Below are 18,409 nucleotides of genomic sequence, written 5' to 3'. Positions count from 1 at the left end.
ATAAATGTTTATAATGAAATCAAGAGTATGTTTATTTAACAAAGCATAGGGTTTCAATTAATAAGCAGCATTGGAAACGAACAATTTTACATAAAAAGTATAACGTGCATTCCAGAGCCTAGACTTAATTAACAAGATACCCTCATATCTAATAAATATTGCTCACCAGTGCTTTGTAGCCAGGCTAGCTTTGACCCCTTTTTCGAAAGACATCCTAGGCTTCCAGTTGTCTCCCTGGTGACATACAAGACTAAGCCTTTGATTAGGACACCATCCAACTAATTGGTTTTCCCTGTAGATTTTCTCTTGTAGTCTTTTACAGACTTTCTGTTACCTGTCTCAGTCTGAAAATAGTCCTCCTTTGTGAGACACACAGTACATAATACTAGTGGCCAGTCAGAGAGATTAGTGTCAGTCATCTCCTGCCTGAAAGGATCACATCCTGAGGTAAATCACCACCTCATGACCTCTCTTAATCCCAAATTCTTAAGAACATAATTATCAGTTTAGAATCACAATTCCTCCATTACTATCTTTACCTTCATGTTCCAATGGCTATGATGACCAGCAGGCCACTGGCTCTTGATAGAGATCTCACATGCCACCCTTCGGGGAACTATTATTGATATATCTGACCCAGGGGATCCCTGTAAAACCCTGTGCCCTCTGCCAGTTGGCACTAAGAGGCCAATAGGTCACAGTATGGTTAAGCCCACAGGAAATACTTCCAGGCACTGCCAATTCTGAGCCAAAACTCATCTGAGTCAAAGAATTATGTTTTGTTGGCTGTCCATATAGAAAGATGAGAATGAGCCTGCATGAGAAGTACAATACTAGAGCATGGGTGATGGTCCTCAATAGGTATTTATTCAAATTCTCCCCCAGTCACCAGCCTTCCATCAGGCTGCCTCAACAAAAGATCCATTGGCTGCTGTCCCCCCAGAGGAGGAAGATCTGAGATTTTACTCCCAGCTTTTCATGATTTGGAAACACGAGGGATTCCAAAACATTCTTGATATGTGCCTCCTTGACAAGGAGATCTGCAAAGTCAAGATTCTGCCTGGAGAAAACCAGATCTATTCTCTCTATTCCTAGGTGATTTTCTTTGCTCTGTGGATTTGAAACATGCCTATTTCTACTGTGCTATTTAAACAAGCTCAGGCTGTCACCCCAGAGCATCAGGTTACATTAAAAGGGAAGTGACCTTCCAAACACCACTTTTTACCTAAAAATGCCTTCCCAAATCCATCATCTTTCAGATCAAGGAAAAGCATGTCATTTCCACATCACATGGCCAGCATTTAGTTTGTATTCACACTTAAAGCACTTCACCAGGTGCTCCATGAAGACTTAAGTCATTCTTTATTGTCCCCATGGGTTCAGTATGGAACGCTGTACTTTCATAAAATTATTCATTTTGTTCCTTTAGTTCATAAAACTAAGCACCTTTGAGGCACTTAGAACAAATGACATTTGAACTCCGACTGCAAACTTTGGGAAAATGTGTTTATATCACCAAGAGATGACTATAGATGAAACAACTCACTTTGTAGTTTTTCCAAATGAATTTTATTGATCTAAACTCATCATTACAAAATTCAAAATCAGGCCAATTATCCTGTAAAATCGAGTCTCCAGGACCCTACATTGCTTTTAGGCACAGATAGAAACAGGAAGGACCAATGTGTCCCCAGTGTCGAAGGCCCCTGCAATGACAGGAAATACCTGTGTGAGACAGGCCCAGATGATCCAAGGAAATGACCCCTGTTCAGTGCTGCAAAGGAAGGCAAAAAAAAAAAAAAAAAAAAAAGAACAAAACCCCAAAGAGTCTGCATGACCTGCAGGCCAATCTGACCTGGAGGGAAAATCCTTCCCAATCCCAAATCTGATGTTCAGTTTAACCCTGAGCACATGAGCAAGAGTCATATTGCAAAGCACTTAGGACTACAGGATTTGCTGAACCACATCAGGCCTTTGGTGCCTCTAGTCTGTTCTTCTGTGGCAAATATCTGATGTTTCTCAGGAAGGAGGGAAAAATCCCATAATCCTCCTTGTAATGATAGTAGGAACTTTGGAGTAGAAACCAAAAAGTTACCTATTATGTTGAATGAGGGGAATCATTATGCAGTGAGCCTAATCAGCAGAAGCAAGTTGCTTGCACTTGGATCCAGGCAGACAAACCAGCAACATGTTTTTGTACATTTCTCAACAAGCAGCTAAGTAGCATGTTTATTCTTACTTTAAAAAAACCCCTTCAATACCTTTTTGCATGTTATAATAGCAAGTTGGCAACAGCTATTACACTCCTGGCCAGTTATGAATGGAGGAAGAAGTTGTCCTCCCTGTGCTGGTGATCAGCTGAAACCCTGAAGCATGAGATTCCTTGTTATCTCGCATACACAACACAGATGCTAAGTCGAGGCAGCAAAGCAGATCTTTGCTTTCTTTGCAAGGACTGGAAGTGAGAGATTCAGAATGTTGGAGGGAAGGTATTAGAAATGAATAGGGCCATGTTCTCTCTCTTTCCTTACTCTGAGTAATATTTTACTTTGCAAGCAGCCCCTTTTATTCCAGTGGCCCTTCTTGCAGAATAAGGGATTCCTTAGCCTGAGTGATGATAGAATCTGACCCTGATGTAGTACTGTATATACACAGCACTTTACCAAGCACACAGATATGATATGTCCCTGCCCCAAAGAACTGACAGACAAAGCTGGTTGGTGAAGCCCACTCTCACCCAGCTGAGCACTTGATGAGTTAGTTCCACTGAAGTCAGTGGGGCTATTTGTGTGAGTAACTGCTCCCCAACAGGAGTGAGGGGTTCACAGTCCAGCGCTAAACATGACACACACAAAATTCAATCTCTGCTGCTGGAGCAGGTGTGGGTGCAAGACAGAATGTGAACTTTCTCCAAGGGCTCCTGGGATTTGCTGGTGGTCTCTGATCTCTCTGGCTGTCGCACTTGTAGTTCTCTCTTGCCCTCTCTGTATGGGTTTTGGTGCTTACGCACTGTTAGACCTGTGGAAAGAAATTCCATTATTATAGCAACAATGTAAACTGACCCTGGCTGTGCCTACGCCTATCCCTGCCCCTGCCTGAGCCCCAGTGGTAGGAAAGCCTGTAACAGAAAGATGGGATGAAGATCCCATTGTGACACCCCAATGAAGCTATCACCATAGTGACAGCACCTGTGAACTACAACTGAGCAGTGAAATTCCTGACCCAGGTTGTCAATGAGGGCAACCTGCCAAGGACTGAGAGAATTTCAAAAGTTATTGCCCTTATAAAACCCAGAAAGGACCCACATAATGCAGCAAGCTACCAACCACTCTCTCTGCTATCTGTTGTCTTCAAAGTCCTGTGGTGGCTTATCCTCCAGTGTAAATCTCCAGAGGTGGAGGCAATTCTCAGCATCAACCAGTCTGGCTTCTAGAAGGGTTGAAGCTCATGTGACCAAGTTATAACCCTTGCTACATATATAGAAAACAAGTTTCAACAGAACTTGAAGACAGGAGTTGATCTCTTGGACCTGACACAGCAGCCTATGACACAGTATGGCACACTGGTCTTCTGGCAAAACTGTCAAGAGTTCTCCCAGCATGGGTAGTGGACATTGCTGAACTTCTACTTCATGACAGGCATTTTTGGGTACAAATGGGAGATAGAACAAGTGCATGGAGAAGACAATCCAACGGCTTACCCCAGAGCTCCATGCTTGCATCCACCCTATTCAATCTGTACACAAATGACCTGCCACTGACTCAGACATGCAAGTTTATCTATGCAGATGGCATCTGCTGCTGTACCCAGTCACTCTCTTTCACTGAATTGGAGAACATCTTGAATGCCAACCTGGCCAAGATGGTAGACTACTGTAGCAGTTGGATCCTTCAATCAAGTGTGACCAAGACAGGTTCAGGCGTCTTCCATCTCAAAGCGCTAAACATAAGTGGGATGTCTTCCTCAATGGATAACAACTGAAACATAAGGCAAAACCCAGTTTACCTTAATATCACACTGGACCACTCTTTGATTTACCACCACCATCCAAAAATGCTGCCAAAGTCAGGACCAGGAATAATCTAATCCTGAGGCACACTCTTGCTGTGGTAATAGGGTGGTTGGTGAGTTGGGCAATGAGACCTGCCCTTGCCTTGAATCTGGGTACTGGGAGAAAGGCCCTACTTCGGGTAGAGTCCAGAACTGCCCCTGATAAACTCTGCTCTTTGCACTGGGATCAATGTGAATTTTTGTTTACCAAAAAAACCCAGTGCTTGGCATGTGGTTTGCACCAACCGGATACTGCATGGGACTCGTGCCCACAAATGACTCTTGATGAGCCAATCATCTAGGTATGGGTAGATTTGAACACCCTGGCACTTCACGTAGGCTGCGACCACTGCCATGCATTTCATATACACCCTTGGCGCTGTAGCCAAGCCAAATGGAAGCGGGTTTGTCCCACTACAAACTGCAGGAATCTTGTGTCTCTGTGGAAAACGGAAATATGAAAATACACATCCTTCAAGTTGAGGGTGGCATACCAGTCTCCAAGGAAGGGATAATGGAGGCCAGGGAGACCATGTGGAACTTCAACGTCTTGAGGTATTTGCTGAGGCCTCGCAGGTCCAATATGGTGCGCAGAACCCCTTGCCCTTCTGTATCAGAAAATAACGAGTAAAATCCTTTTCCTTTTAGATAAATCATAGAACTGGAAGGGACCTTGAGAGGTCATCTTGTCCAGTCCTCTGCACTCAAGGCAGTACTATTATCTAGACCATCCCTGACAGGTGTTCGTCCAACCTGCTCTTAAAAATCCCCAATGATGGAGATTCCACAACCTCCATAGGCAATTTATTCCAGTGCTTAACCACTCTGAGAGGAAGTTTTTCCCAATGTCCAACCTAAACCACCCCTGCTGCAATTTCAGCCCATTGCTTCTTGTCCTATCTCAAAGGTTAAGAACAATAATTTTTCTCCCTCCTCCTTGTCACAACCTTTTATGTACTGGAAAACTTATGTCCCCTCTCAGTCTTCCCTTCTCCAGACTAAACAAAACCAATTTTCTCAATGTTCCTTCAGAGGTCATGTTTTCTAGACCTTTAATCATTTTTGTTGCTCTTCTCTGGACTTTCTCCAATTTTCCACATCTTTACTGAAATGTAGCACCCAGAACTGGACACAATACTTCAGCTGAAGCCTAATCAGCGTGGAGTAGAGTGGAAGAATTACTTCTCATGTCCTTCTTACAATACTCCTGGTAATACATCCCAGAATGTTTACTTTTTTGCAACAGCATTACACTGCTGACTCATATTTAGCTTGTGATCCACTATGACCCCCAGATCCCTTTCCACAGTTCACCTCCCTAGGCAGCTGTAAGGGTGTGGACTCACCCCTGTGGCGCCTCCTGCTGGTGTCTCAGGGAATTAGCTCAATTTCCCCAATCAGCCCAGGCTTCTTGCCCCAGCCACAGCCCTCTCCTAGGCTGTTTTCTACCCCGAAGGGCAGGAGCAGGTAACCACCCTGCTGCACACACACCCTCAAAACCCTCACCCCTGGGGGTGGGGGGAACTCATGGCCTCAGCTCTCCAAAGTTGGCCCTCCAGGGCTGCCCCTCTAGGGCCGCTGCTCTCCTCTTGGCTGCCTCCCAACCTCAGCCCATTTCCCAAGTGTGAGCCTCCGCCTTCCGCCGAGCCAACTCCATGGTCTCCAGGCACGCTCGCAGATTGGGGTCTCCCAGGCCCTCTTCCCTCAGGGTCTGGGTCCATTTAGTCCCTTGTTTCACTACCACCTGGGCCTCAGCCTCTTGCTGGGCCCACTCAGTCTGGGTCTCATCATCGGCGACAAGCCCCGGGCCGGTCTGGGTTCCTGCCTCCTGCAGGGTTCTCAGTCACCGCCTCCAGCAGTTTTGGCCCTTCCGGCCTCACAGGCACCTCCTCTGGCTTTTTAATCAGTTCCTCTGAAGGGGCAGTGCCTCCTTATATGCCCGGGAGCCCCAGCAGGCATCTCGCCTCCGTGTTGCTCTGGGCCTCAGCATCCCCTTTTTGTCCCTTGTCGAGCCAACCCTCCCCTGGGTTGCCCTGGACCCTGTTCCTTGGGGAGGGGCACTCCCGCCTTCACCCGCAAGCCTAACATGCCCATAGCTGCCTGGGTTCCCTTGCCCAGCAGGCTGCTGGAGGGATTGGGCACGGTCCCAGTTCGGGTTGAGAGCCCCACCTCCAGCCCCATAGAGACTGTCTGGTTTTAAGTGTCCTGTTCGACCGCAGGTGTAGCAAGCCCGACGCTCTGCCCCTGGTCAGCTTCTCACACCCTGCTCCCATTTGTCGGCAATTCCTCCTAACCTCTTGGTGGAGGAGTCTCACCAGGGTCCACTGCTCCCTCACCAGCTGGGCCACCTGACCATGGAGAGCCTCCCAAAGTCCCTCCTGGGCCTCCCAGATTCCCTGGATGTTGTCTGTCCCCTTCCTTTGTGGCACTGAGCCTGGGGCCCAGGAAGGGATGGCAGCTGGGGTCTCTGCATAATACCCCCCAGTGTACCCAGGATCCATCATCCCCTTTTTCTCTCTCTCCATCTCAGGCAATAGTCCCAGTCCTTGCCCTAGCCCTCTTGTTTCAGGGGCAGCCTGCACTGCTTGCCTTCTCCACCATATGTAGAGGCATTGACTCACCCTTGCAGCGCCTCCTGCTGGTTCTCTCAGGGAATTAGCTCCATTTCCAGCCTGGAGCATCCTCTGCAGGCTGGTGATCCACTGCCGCTGGGCCTCCATGTCTCTCTCTGGACTCTGGTGCCTTGTTAGCTGAGGTGCTGCCCCCTGGCAGTAACCCCTTTCTCTCAGGGTCTCCCCTCCCCATGAAACCCCCACCCACTATCCCACCTTGCCTCTGTATAAGGCTATGCCAGTCATTATCTAGCCCCCACACCCTGGGGCAGACTGCAGTATCAGCCTACTGATCACTGGCAAGGTTGAGTTTGGACCGGCTGCCTTTGCCTACCCCTGGGCTGCCCTCTGCAACCGCCAGTACCTGTTGGCCTTATGCTAGGCTGCAGCCTGGGGCTTTCCAGGCTGGAGCCTCCCGACCTCCTCTCCCTTTCCCCAGCCCTGCTCCACTCATGTACCCTGGCTCTAGCTCCCTGCAGCCAGGCCCTTCTCCCTCTACAGCCAGAGGGAAACTGAGTGGGCTCCTGGCTCACTGCCTGTTATAGGGGCCAGCTGGGCCTGATTGGGGCTTGGTCACAGCTGAGCCTACCTTCCCTAATCAGCCCAGGCTTCTTGCCCCAGCCACAGCCCTCTCCTGGGCTGGTTTTCTAACCCAAAGGGCAGGAGTGGGTAACCACCCCACTACAGCAGCCATTTCCTATTTTGTATGTGTGCCAACTGATTGTTCCTTCTTAAGTGGAGTACTTTGCATTTGTCCTTACTGAATTTCATCCTATTTATTTCAGACCATTTATCCAGTTTGTCCAGAGCATTTAGAATTTTAATTCTATCCTCCCACCCCTCCCAGCTTGGTATCATCTGCAAACCCTTATAAGTGTACTCTCTATGCCATTATCTAATGTACGGGGACTTCCTGTATGGCCCATACTTTCAGGAGGGCTTGCACCTCTTGGGCGAGTAGTTACCTGTGAGAAGGGGCCCTGTAGAGGGACAGGGAAGGCAGGATTGGGGCAGGGGGACACATAGAAATAAACTGCAGGGTATAGCTCACTGCCCCAGTGCTGAGGACACACCGGTCCAATGTTTTAGCAGCCCAAGCAGGGAGGAAAGAAAAAAGACGGTTTGAAAACAAGAGAGGTGCAGGATCCTGGCTGCAGATTCAGAGGTGACCCTTGGGTGCATCCTCAAAATGCCTGCTTGTTTCCAGGTGGGTAGTGGGAAGAAGTGGGAGTGGGAAGAAGGGGCTTGTTGTTGGCCTTCATGGCGCTTATAGCCCTTGCCCTTCTTGTGGTAGGGCTCTGGGTCACACTTGACAGTTTGGTCTTTGAGGTTGCAGCAGCTTTCTTGCGAGGGCCGGTGTATAGAGACCGAGGGACTGAGAGTCCTTAAGCCCATGTAACCTTGTGTACATTTGTTCTGCAAACAGGACTAGGCCATCGAAGAGGAGGTCCTGGATTGATTGTTGAGCCTTTGTTGACAGCCAGAAAGACAGCAGCCACAATGCTTGCCTCATTGACACGGCCATTGCAATGGACCTGGTCACTGTGTCAGAGGTGGCCTGAAGGGAGGCCCTTGCCACATTTCCCCCTTCATCTAAAATGGCCAGGAACTCGTGCCTGGAATCCTCTGGCAGCAAGTCCACAAACTAGGCCACAGACTGCCACACATTGAAATCATACCTCCTGCGTAAGGCCTAATGGTTGTCCACTCAATAGTTGGAGGCTGGCAGATGAATAAACTTTTCTACCAAATAAATCTAGTCTCTTTCCATCTTTGGCCTGGTCTACACTACAGTGTTAGGTCGAATTTAGCTGTGTTAGGTCGATTTAAAAATGAATGTGTCCACACAACCAACCGCGCTCTGTCGACCTAAAGGGCTCTTAAAATTGACTTCTGTATTCCTTTCCGGTGAGGGGAGTAACACTAAAATTGACTTTCCTGGGTCAAATTTGGGGTAGTATGGATGCAAATTGGCCTCCAGGAGCTATCCCAAAGTGCTCCATTGTGACCGCTCTGGACAGCACTTTGAACTCTGATGCACTAGCCAGGTACACAGGAAAAGCCTCGGGAACTTTTGAATATCATTTCCTGTTTGGTCAGCATGGCGAACTCAGCAGCACAGGTGAACATGCAGTCCCCCCAGAATCAGAGTGTAGACTGTTTTTCTGCTCCCCCTATCATCTCCATCCCTAAGGTTATCGCAGATTAGCAGGCAAAAAAAACATGCACTCATGCTGACATGATTTCTGAGCTCAAGCAGTCCTCCCGCACTAATAGGGCACAGCTTAATGCATGGAGGCATTCAGCAGTAGAGGCCAGGAAAGGATTAAGTGAGCACAAAGAGCTGAGGCAGGGTGCGATGCTGAGGCTAATGGGGGAGCAAACGGACATGATCAAGTGTCTGCTGGAGCTGCAGAAAAGCCAATGAGCACAGACTCCAGCTGCATCCACTGTATAACCGCATACCCTCTTCCCTATGTTCCATAGCCTCCTCACCCAGACTCCCAAGAACACGACGCAGAAGGGAGGCTCCAGGCACCCAGCCACTTCACTGCAGAGGATGGCCAAGCAACAGAAGGCTGTCATTCAAACAATTTGATCTTTAGTGTGGCTACAAAGAATGCATAGTTTCAAAATAGCTACTTTATTTTGAAGGGGGGAGTGTGGTTGGCTTACAGGGAATTAAACTAAACAAAAGGGGTGGGTCTGCATCAAGGAGAAACACACACAATTGTCACCGAAGCCTGGCCAGTCATGAAACTGGTTTTCAAAACGTCTCTGATGCACAGCACGCCTTGCTGTGGTCTTCCAATCGCTCTGATGTATGGTGTGAAATGATTGTCTGCCACTGATTTTACGGAGGGGCAACTGACGACGTGTGCCCAAAACCACCCGCGACAATGTTTTTGCTCCATCAGTCTTTGAGAGCTTAACCCAGAATTCAACAGGTGGCAGAGACCGCAGGAACTCTGGGATAGCTACCCACAGTGCACTGCTCCTTAAGTCGATGCTAGTGAGGATGCACTCTGTCGACTTAATGCGCTTAGTGTGGACATACACAATCAACTGTATAAAATCGGTTTCTAAAAATCGACCTAATTTCGTAGTGTAGACATACCCTTTGTTTTTGAGAGTTGGGCTGGGTGGCCCCTGCCTATCCCTCTCGTTGGCCACAGAGACTACTAGAGTTTGTGGCAGGGTAGAAATATAAATATTCAAACCCCTTCACTGGGATGTAACACTTCTCTCTCCCGTCTATTTCCAAGCGGACAGAGGGACCGTGTCTGTCATAAGGCTGTCACCAGCTTTACTAACCCTTTGTGTACCAGGTGGCCCCATCTAGGGTGGCGCTCTGCGGCCAGAACGTCAAATAAAGTGTCAGAGGGTTCTGCCAACTCCTCTGCTTCCAATCCCAGGTTTGCTGCCACCCACTTCAGCAGCTCCTGGTGTGCCTTATCATCCTATGGCACTGTCTGGGATGGTCCTGCTACTGCCTCATCAGGTGAGGACGAGATGAGAGCCGAGGAAGGGTCTGGTTCAGCATCCCTCGCTTATGGGAGGCCTCCACTGAGGCCGGAGGGTGCTCTTGAGCATCTTGCTCAGACCCCTTCTCTGAGTCTAGAGGGAGGTAGGAGACTCGTCTGACATCCCCAACACTAAACACTACATCTGGCTCTTCAATACCTGGGGGAACCTCCATGGGTTTCAAAAGTGCCACGGGGTAGGCCACTGGCCCTGAGGCCATGCTCTGGCTGGTGGCCTTGGAGTAGCCCCTTCAGGTCTGGTTGGGTGCACCTGACCTGAGGGACCCACTATCTCCTCAGCCTCTGAGCCCGAGTAGGAAAGTTCCTGCCTTGAGGACCACTGTGATGCCAATAATACATCCATATCCCCTCCACGCCTACCATCTCTGCATCTGTGGCTGGGGGACAGGCAAGGACCTGAGGTCCTGATGCTGCCTGTCCAGGGACTGGAGGTGGAGCTCAGCGGATCGGCGACGGTACACCAGCAATTGAAGCCTAGAGCTCTGGGAACGGCCCTGGAAGTCCAGCAACTGAGAATGAGATGGCAGAGAACGCCACCTCGACCCTGGGGATTGGTGCTGTGAGTCCAGCAAACTACGTCTTGGCATCGGGGACTGCTTCCATAGTCCTGGGGACCAGTGTTGTCCCAGTCAACCTCATTGCCCCAAAGAGCGATGCCTGCACTCTGATGACCGGTGCTATGATTCCGGGGACTGACGGTGTACTATGGCTCTGCACTGATCATTGGGCGAGTGATGCCATTCCTCAGGGGATCAGTGCCAAGAATCTGGCAAACCATGCCAGGAACTCTGGTCAGTATAGCAGGTTGGAAGCGCATCCCTGAAGATCGCTGCTTCGACGCTGATCACCACGGTGCCAAGGAGCAATGCCGCACAGAGGGAGACCATTGCATGGGCCCTTGTGCCAGCTTCCCTCTGGAGATGACTATGTCTTGATGGTGCACTGGTGGCATAAGCAAAGACATGATGTGTTTTTCAGACTGAAAGGTCTCTGGCGTGGATGGGACCTGCAGGTGCTGGGGACCTTTGCCACTACCCGGGGTGGCTGGTGGGTCCCTAGGAGGGCTGGATAGCCTAGCCAGGGATGCAAGTGCTTGGCTGGGCTCCGAAGACATTCTGTCCTGCATGGGCCTATGCTCCTCTTATGACTTTCCCTTTCCAATATGGGATGTCAGGGAATTCCCTCTCCCGGTGTGCTTCCTCTGCTTCTTAGCAGGTACCAGGAACCGGGCCAGCATCAGGAGGGTTGTGCTGGAGGCGCACTTTGCACCAATGCCACTGTGCTCATTGTGTAGTCCAATCTCGGCGGCTCGGAGACTGGTGTGAGGGCCGACTCCATGAGGATCACAATTTTATGTTCCGCTCCTTTTTATTTCTTGGCTTTAAGCTCTTGCAGATGCAACACTTATAGGTAACATGGGTTTCCCCCAAACACTTCAAGCAGCTTTGATGAGGGTCGCTGATCAGCATAGGCTTTTTGAAGCGATCACAAGGCTTGAAGCCCAGGGATCGGGGCATACCCCACCCCTGGGCTAAATCTCTCAGGGGACTATCTACAGTACTATTAGGAAACTATTAAGAGAACAAAGAACTACTTTCCTAAGAACTATTTACACAATGAATGATAGGAAGAACCACTGGGTAAGAGCACGTGCTGAAGTAAGGAGACATTCCAGCACTGTCTCTGGTGGTAAGAAAAAAACGGGGGGAGGGGTAGGCGCCCCTTATACCAATACATATGCATGCCACTCCAGAGGGCGCCAGAGCCACTCTCCCACATGTACCACGGGGGGGAAAATGTACAGCACCAGTGCATATGAAGAGCACACACACCTAACATGGAATGGACATGAGCAAGCACTCGAAGAACTAGATGTTTGCACATTCAAACTAATTACCATTCCTTCACTTCAAAGTGATGTCTCAATTGTTTCAGCAACAGACCAGCATGTTAAGATGAGGTGTCCAAAACTGACTAGACAAAAAAAAGACGGTTACTCACCTTTGTAACTGTTCTTCGAGATGTGTTGCTCATATCCATTCCAGTTAGGTGCACGCGCCGTGCGTGCACATTCATCGGAAGATTTTTACCCTAGCAACTCCGGTGGGTCAGCAGGTTGCCCCCTGGAGTGGCGCCGCCATGGCGCCTGATATATACCCCTGCCAACCTGTCCGCTCCTCAGTTCCTTCTTGCCGGCTACTCCGACAGTGGGGAAGGAGGGCGGGTGTGGAATGGATATGAGCAACACATCTCAAAGAACAACAGTTACAAAGGTGAGTAACCGTCTTTTCTTCCTCGAGTGATTGCTCATATCCATTCCAGTTAGGTGATTCCCAAGCCTTACCTAGGCATTGGGGTCGGAGAGAGACGTTGCAGAGTGCAACACGGCGGAGCTAAAGGCTGCGTCATCCCTAGATTGCTGGACCAGGGCGTAATGGGAAGCGAAGGTGTGGACAGAAGACCAGGTTGCTGCCCGGCATATTTCCTGAACAGGCACATGAGCCAGAAAAGCAGCCGATGAGGCTTGAGCCCTGGTGGAGTGCGCAGTCATGTGACCGGGGGGAGGGGGGCGTGCGCCAACTCATAACAGGCGCGGATGCAGGAAGTTACCCACTAGGAAATCCTCTGGTAACCCTTTGACACGTTCCGCCACCACAACAAAGAGTTGGGTTTTTTTGCGGAATGGCTTAGTCCTTTCGATGTAAAAGGCGAGCGCTTTAAGGATGTCCAGCGAGTGTAGCTGCTGCTCCCTGCGAGACGAATGGGGTTTTGGGAAGAAGACAGGTAGGAAGATCTCCCGATTAAGATGGAAACCCGACACCACCTTGGGAAGGAAGGCTGGGTGTGGTCTCAGCTGCACCTTGTCTCTATGGAACACGGTATACAAAGATCTGCCGTGAGGGCTCGAAGCTCCGAGACCCTTCTTGCTGACGTGATGGCCACCAGGAAAGCGGTTTTCCATGAGAGCTTTAGAAGGGATCAAGTCGCTAAAGGTTCAAATGGAGGTGACATGAGCCGGGTCAGAACCAGGTTAAGGTCCCAGGAGGGAGCAGGGCGGCAAACCTGGGGGTAGACACGCTCCAAGCCCTTAAGGAATCTAGTCACCATGGGGTGAGAGAACACCGAGCGGCCATCCCCGCCTGGGTGAAAGGTGGAGATAGCTGCCAGGTGAACCCGGAGAGATGAAATCGCCAGGCCCTGTTGCTTGAGAGACCATATGTAGTCTAAGATCTGAGCAACGGAGACCTCGGTGGGAACGAAACTCCGTTCCGCACACCAGCAGGTGAAGCGTTTCCATTTGGCCGAATACGTCGCTCTGGTGGAAGGCTTCCTGCTGCCCAGGAGCACCTGCCGCACTGGGGTAGAGCAACGGAGCTCAGACCGGGTCAGCCACTCAGGAGCCACACCGTGAGGTGGAGCGATTGGAGATCTGGGTGACGGAGCTTGCCGGGGTTCTGAGTGATAAGGTCCACATGAAGGGGCAGTGGGACAGGTGCGGCTATGGAAATGTCCAGCAGCATGGAGTACCAGTGCTGCCGAGGCCACACTGGAGCTATCATGATCAAGTGGGCCCTGTCCCTGCGCACCTTCAACAGGACCTTGTGGACGAGCGGAAATGGTGGAAAGGCATATAGCAGGTGCGTCGTCCACGGAACAAGGAAGGCGTCCGCCACCGAAGACGGTGAGAGGCCTTGGAAGGAGCAGAACATCTGGCATTTCCTGTTCCCGCAGGATGCAAAGAGGTCCATTTGGGGAAACCCCCACCTCCAGAAGAGAGAAAGAGCCACATCCAGGCAAAGGGATCATTCGTGGGACAAGAAGGACCTGCTGAGATGATCTGCCAGCATGTTCCGCACCCCCGGGAGAAAGGACGCGATGAGGTGAATGGAATGGGCCATAGAGAAGTCCCAATGTCGTAAGGTCTCCTGACACATGGGGGAGGATCTCGTGCCGCCCTGCTTGTTTATATAATACATGGTCATCGTGTTGTCGGTGAGCATGGAGACAACGGCCCTGTAGATGGTGACGGAACGCTTGACAAGCAAGGTGGACCGCTCTTAACTCCTGGACGTTGATGTGGAGGGCTAGTTCATGAGGCGACCACAGGCCTTGTGTTTGCAGGAGCCCAAGGTGAGCCCCCCAACCCAGGGAGGAGGCGTCTGTTGTCAGGGACACCGAGAGTTGGGATGGATGGAACGGGAGCCCCGCACACACCACGGAAGGGTCCAGCCACCACTGAAGGGAGTCCAAGACGTGTTGTGGAATTGTGACAATCATGTCGATTGCGTCTCTGGCCAGACGGTATTGGGCGTTGAGCCAGGACTGGAGGGGTCTTAGGCGGAGCCTTGTATAGTTTGTTACGAATGTACAGGCCACCATCTGGCCCAGGAAGGTAAGGCAGGTGCGCACCGAGGTTAGGGAAGCTGCTTGCAGTCTCCGTATGATGGCTGCCAAAGTTTGGAACCTCGAGGGAGGCAGAGAGGCTGTGGCAAGGGTGGAGAGTCCAGGGTGGCGCCGGTAAACTCTATCCGCTGTGTGGGGATTAGCATTGATTTCTCCACAATGATCAGGAGGCCTAGGCTTATGAACAGGCTTGTGACCATGCGGACATGCCTGAGAACTTGCGCCTCGGAAGTCCCCCGGATAAGCCAGTTGTCCAGGTAGGGGAATACATGAATACGACTGCGGCAAAGGTAGGTGACGACTACAGCCATACACTTGGTGAACACTCTTGGGGCTGTAGATAGGCCGAACAGGAGGACCGCGAATTGGAAATGTTGCCGGTTGACCACAAACCGGAGGAACCTCCTGTGGGGTGGGAAGATGGCTATATGGAAGTAGGCATCTTGCATGTCGAGGGCGGCGTACCAGTCTCCAGGATCCAGGGATGGGATAATGGTCCCCAAGGATACCATACGGAACTTCAACTTTAGTAGGTATCTGTTGAGTTCCCTCAGATCGAGAATAGGTCTGAGACCTCCCTTGGCCTTGGGGCTCCCTTGGCCGCTCAAATTGTGGAAACTCCTCTATGGCTCCTTTGGCGAGGAGTGCTTGTACCTCCTGTAGGAGGAGTTGCTCGTGAGAGGGGTCCCTGAAGAGGGACGAGGGAGGGGGGTGGGAGGGAGGAGTTAAAGCAAATTGCAGGCAGTATCCAGATTCCACCGTGTGTAAGACTCAGCGGTCCGATGTTAGCTGGGACCACACAGGGAGGAAAAGGGAAAGAGAGTTGGAAAAAGGAGGGGATGGATCTATAAACGAAACTGGTACAACGCCCTCGGGTGCACCTTCAAAAGGAAGGTTTGGGCCCGGAAGAAGGCTTGGACGGGTTCTGGTTTTGGCCCCCTTGGTTGCCGGATTGTCTGCGGCAACCATTCCTGCTTCGCTGCCTGGTGAAGTCCTGCCTCTGCTGGGGTTGGGGGAAGGGCTGGCGTTGCTGCTGTGGCCGGAAGGGTCTGCGCTGGGTTACAGGTGTATGCATCCCCAAGGAGCGCATGACGACTCTAATGTCTTTTAGGTTTTGTAGCCTAGGGTCAGTCTTGTCGGAGAACAGGCCTTGGCCCTCGAATGGGAGGTCTTGGATGGTATATTGGAGTTCCGGGGGAAGGCCGGAGACCTGCAACCAGGAGATATGGCGCATAGTAATGCCAGATGCCAGAGTACGCGCGGCTGAGTCCGCAGCATCTAGGGCAGCCTGCAGGGAAGTTCTCGCGACCTTCTTGCCCTCATCCAGGATCGCGGAGAACTCCTGATGCGCGTCCTGAGGGAGCAGCTCTTTAAATTTGTCCACTGCGGCCCAGCTGTTATAATTGTAGTGGCTAAGGAGGACCTGCTGATTAGAGACGCGGAGCTGGAGGGCCCCGGCAGAGTAGACCTTGCGGCTGAGTAAGTCCATGCGTCTCGCCTTCTTGGACTTTGGGGCTGGGGCCTGCTGACCATGTCGCTCCCTCTCATTCACAGATTGGACGACGAGGGAACAAGGGGAAGGGTGGACATACAAGTATTCATACCCCTTTGAGGGGAGCATATATTTACATTCCACCCCTCGTGCAGGGGGGGAACAGAAGCCGGAGACTGCCAGATGGTAGTGGCATTGGCTTGGATGGTTTTAATAAATGGAAGGGCCACCCGAGTAGGGGCATCCGCTGACAATATGTCCACCACTGGATCTTGTATCTCTGCGACCTCCTCGGCCTGCAGGTTCATGTTCTGTGCGACACGCCTGAGGAGGTCCTGGTGTGCCCTAAGGTCAAGTGGAGGCGGGCTAGTAGATGATGTCCCAGCGACAGCCTCGTCCGGAGACGATGACGAGGAGAGACCTGGGAGGAGTGGGTCTGCGGAGGGCTCTGCCTGGAGAACTGTATCCGGCTCCGCAGGGGGTTCCGGGTCTTGAGGCTGGGACAACCTTTCCTCCGCGGTAGGAGGAGGAGGATGGGAAATCGTGGCCTCAGGGACCCTGTGCTCCGAGACATTGGAGCGTGGGGGCCCTGGCTGTAGGCCTTGGGCTTGATGGTACGCTCAAGGTGTCCAGAACCCCCACTGCTGCAGTCCATGCTCTTGGGGCTGGGGTTCATGGAACAACGTGGCCGGGACATCCGTGTCCGGGGCATATAGGCTATCCGCCTGGGAGGACACAGATGGTTGGCGAGATGGCCAGGGGGACGGGCCGATCAAGGTTGGTACAGGCCCCTTGCCCCCGTTGGTGGAGACCTTCTTGGTGCCGGAGACCAGTACCGGGAATCATAATGGTGCCGAGACCGCGATCGGGACCTGCCACCAGCTCGGTGCCGGGAGGTTGACCAGGATCGGGAACGTCGACGTCGCGAGCGGCTGTGGGAATCTCGGTGCCGGTAGTGGTGGCTAGAACCAGAACGGTGCTGAGAATACTGGGAGGTGGATCTGCACCGTGAGTAAGACTGGTACCACCGTGGTGAGCGGCACTTCGACCGAGATCTTCCACAGGACCTGGAGCAGTGCCGGGACCTAGGTGGAGATCAGTGCCGGCTTGTCGGGACGGAGGTCTCATGGCTGCCAGTTTGCCTCTAGACTGAAGAACCCGCACCGGTGGTGCCGTGGGTTGAGGCAGAGCAGACTCGGTCATCGCGATCAGGTCCCTGGCCGATGAGAATGTCTCTGGCGTAGATGGGACCGTCAGCTCTACCACGGATCTCCCCAGGCAGCTCACCAAGACCGGACTCGATGGACCTCTCGGGCCCGGAGTCAACGGTATTACTGGCGTTGGGGCCACGGCAGGAGTTGGTGCCAGGCAATCCGCACAAGTCTGCGTCGCAGGAGTGGAAGCCGCTGAGGTTCGTCTATCAGGGCCTGGCGCCGGGGAAGGCCGGAGCGGAGGCGTCTTCACGGTGCCGGCGCAGTCTCGGCACTCGGTGCTGAAGAAGGAGGGTTGAGAGCTGCCTCCATGAGGAGAGTCTTCAACCGAAGGTCTCTCTCCTTCTTGGTCCGCATCTTGAAAGCCTTACAAATGCGACACTTCTTGGATATGTGCGATTCCCCAAGGCACTTTAGGCAGGCGTCATGGGGATCGCTCGTGGGCATCGGCTTTTTGCAGGCTGAGCACGGCTTGAATCCCGGCGACCTGGGCATGAGCCCAGGCACCGGGTGCAGGGAAGGGCTAGGGCCCGAACCCACTAAACTATATACACAAAAACTAATTGACAACTAAGAACTAAGTACTCTATACACTAATAACTACATACAACAAATGAACAAGGAGAAGCTAGGTACGTGGAGGACAACTATGCCGAGCTCCACAGTTCCAACGACCGACACGGCGGTAAGAAGGAACCGAGGAGCGGACGGGTTGGCTTGGGTATATATCAGGCGCCATGGCAGCGCCACTCCAGGGGGCGACCTGCTGACCCACCGGAGTTGCTAGGGTAAAAGTCTTCCGACAAACGTGCATGCACGGCGCGTGCATCTAACTGGAATGGATATGAGCAATCACTCGAAGAAGAACAAATGATGTTCCCATGAATGATGGGACAGGATTGCCAACTCACAGAAAAGCAATGTCCAAGTGGAACAACTGACAACTTACTTAGAAAAGAGTGCATGGCAAAAAAACTGACATATGGCAGGAAGAATTAACCAGCACTGCCATCATAGCTATCACCGTTGCTACCACCACAAAATGCGCTGATGAGATTTACTATTACATTGTTCTCCTGATCTCAAAAAGCATTC

Source organism: Gopherus evgoodei, chromosome 2 (assembly GCF_007399415.2).
Source record: "Gopherus evgoodei ecotype Sinaloan lineage chromosome 2, rGopEvg1_v1.p, whole genome shotgun sequence".
Classification (NCBI taxonomy): Eukaryota; Metazoa; Chordata; order Testudines; family Testudinidae; genus Gopherus; species Gopherus evgoodei.
This window is presented reverse-complemented; position numbering follows the sequence as displayed.